We start from the raw sequence: 3,134 nt of genomic DNA on the forward strand, positions 1-3,134 counted from the left end.
GCTTTGATGCACCTGTACTGACCTCGCCTTCTGGATGATAGCGGGGTGAACAGGCAGTGGCTCGGGTGGTTGATGTCCTTGATGATCTTTATGGCCTTCCTGTGACATCGGGTGGTGTAGGTGTCCTGGAGGGCAGGTAGTTTGCCCCCGGTGATGCGTTGTGCAGACCTCACTACCCTCTGGAGAGCCTTACGGTTGAGGGCGGTGCAGTTGCCATACCAGGCGGTGATACAGCCCGCCAGGATGCTCTCGATTGTGCATCTGTAGAAGTTTGTGAGTGCTTTTGGTGACAAGCCGAATTTCTTCAGCCTCCTGAGGTTGAAGAGGCGCTGCTGCGCCTTCTTCACGATGCTGTCTGTGTGAGTGGACCAATTCAGTTTGTCTGTGATGTGTATGCCGAGGAACTTAAAACTTGCTACCCTCTCCACTACTGTTCCATCGATGTGGATAGGGGGGTGTTCCCTCTGCTGTTTCCTGAAGTCCACAATCATCTCCTTAGTTTTGTTGACGTTGAGTGTGAGGTTGTTTTCCTGACACCACACTCCGAGGGCCCTCACCTCCTCCCTGTAGGCCGTCTCATCGTTGTTGGTAATCAAGCCTACCACTGTTGTGTCGTCCGCAAACTTGATGATTGAGTTGGAGGCGTGCGTGGCCACGCAGTCGTGGGTGAACAGGGAGTACAGGAGAGGGCTCAGAACGCAACCTTGTGGGGCCCCAGTGTTGAGGATCAGCGGGGAGGAGATGTTGTTGCCTACCCTCACCACCTGGGGGCGGCCCGTCAGGAAGTCCAGTACCCAGTTGCACAGGGCGGGGTCGAGACCCAGGGTCTCGAGCTTGATGACGAGCTTGGAGGGTACTATGGTGTTGAATGCCGAGCTGTAGTCGATGAACAGCATTCTCACATAGGTATTCCTCTTGTCCAGATGGGTTAGGGCAGTGTGCAGTGTGGTTGAGATTGCATCGTCTGTGGACCTATTTGGGCGGTAAGCAAATTGGAGTGGGTCTAGGGTGTCAGGTAGGGTGGAGGTGATATGGTCCTTGACTAGTCTCTCAAAGCACTTCATGATGACGGATGTGAGTGCTACGGGGCGGTAGTCATTTAGCTCAGTTACCTTAGCTTTCTTGGGAACAGGAACAATGGTGGCCCTCTTGAAGCATGTGGGAACAGCAGACTGGTATAGGGATTGATTGAATATGTCCGTAAACACACCGGCCAGCTGGTCTGCGCATGCTCTGAGGGCGCGGCTGGGGATGCCATCTGGGCCTGCAGCCTTGCGAGGGTTAACACGTTTAAATGTCTTACTCACCTCGGCTGCAGTGAAAGAGAGACCGCATGTTTTCGTTGCAGGCCGTGTCAGTGGCACTGTATTGTCCTCAAAGCGGGCAAAAAAGTTATTTAGTCTGCCTGGGAGCAAGACATCCTGGTCCGTGACTGGGCTGGGTTTCTTCCTGTAGTCCGTGATTGACTGTAGACCCTGCCACATGCCTCTTGTGTCTGAGCCGTTGAATTGAGATTCTACTTTGTCTCTGTACTGGCGCTTAGCTTGTTTGATAGCCTTGCGGAGGGAATAGCTGCACTGTTTGTATTCGGTCATGTTACCAGACACCTTGCCCTGATTAAAAGCAGTGGTTCGCGCTTTCAGTTTCACACGAATGCTGCCATCAATCCATGGTTTCTGGTTAGGGAATGTTTTAATCGTTGCTATGGGAACGACATCTTCAACGCACGTTCTAATGAACTCGCACACCGAATCAGCGTATTCGTCAATGTTGTTATCTGACGCAATACGAAACATCTCCCAGTCCACGTGATGGAAGCAGTCTTGGAGTGTGGAGTCAGCTTGGTCGGACCAGCGTTGGACAGACCTCAGCGTGGGAGCCTCTTGTTTTAGTTTCTGTCTGTAGGCAGGGATCAACAAAATGGAGTCGTGGTCAGCTTTTCCGAAAGGGGGGCGGGGCAGGGCCTTATATGCGTCGCGGAAGTTAGAGTAACAATGGTCCAAGGTCTTTCCTCCCCTGGTTGCGCAATCGATATGCTGATAAAATTTGGGGAGTCTTGTTTTCAGATTAGCCTTGTTAAAATCCCCAGCTACAATGAATGCAGCCTCCGGATAAATTGTTTCCAGTTTGCAGAGAGTTAAATAAAGTTCGTTCAGAGCCATCGATGTGTCTGCTTGGGGGGGGATATATACGGCTGTGATTATAATCGAAGAGAATTCTCTTGGTAGATAATGCGGTCTACATTTGATTGTGAGAAATTCTAAATCAGGTGAACAGAAGGATTTGAGTTCCTGTATGTTTCTTTCATCGCACCATGTCACGTTAGTCATAAGGCATACGCCCCCGCCCCTCTTTTTACCAGAAAGATGTTTTTTCCTGTCTGCGCGATGCGTGGAGAAACCTGTTGGCTGCACCGCTTCGGATAGCGTCTCTCCAGTAAGCCACGTTTCCGTGAAGCAAAGAACGTTACAGTCTCTGATGTCCCTCTGGAATGCTACCCTTGCTCGGATTTCATCAACCTTGTTGTCAAGAGACTGGACATTGGCAAGAAGAATGCTAGGGAGTGGTGCGCGCTGTGCCCGTCTCCGGAGTCTGACCAGAAGACCGCCTCGTTTCCCTCTCTTTCGGAGTCGTTTTTTTGGGTCGCTGCATAGGATCCACTCCGTTGTCCTGTTTGTAAGGCAGAACACAGGATCCGCGTCGCGAAAAACATATTCTTGGTCGTACTGATGGTGAGTTGATGCTGATCTTATATTCAGTAGTTCTTCTCGACTGTATGTAATGAAACCTAAGATGACCTGGGGTACTAATGTAAGAAATAACACGTAAAAAAACAAAAAACTGCATAGTTTCCTAGGAACGCGAAGCGAGGCGGCCATCTCTGTCGGCGCCGGAAGTAGATCATCTGGTTCATCTGCCTCACCTAAAGCCCATTCTGGTGGGAAGCTGCTATAGACCACAAAGTGCTAACAAACAGTATGTGGATAATATGTGTGAAATGCTTGATAATGTATGTGATATCAACAAAGAGGTATATTCTCTGGGTGACCTAAATATTGACTGGCTTTCGTCAAGCTGCTGACTCAAGGAAAAGCTTCAAACTGTAACCAGTGCCTGCAACCTGGTTCAGGTTA

This window comes from Oncorhynchus mykiss, chromosome 31 (genome assembly GCF_013265735.2).
Source record: "Oncorhynchus mykiss isolate Arlee chromosome 31, USDA_OmykA_1.1, whole genome shotgun sequence".
Lineage (NCBI taxonomy): Eukaryota > Metazoa > Chordata > Actinopteri > Salmoniformes > Salmonidae > Oncorhynchus > Oncorhynchus mykiss.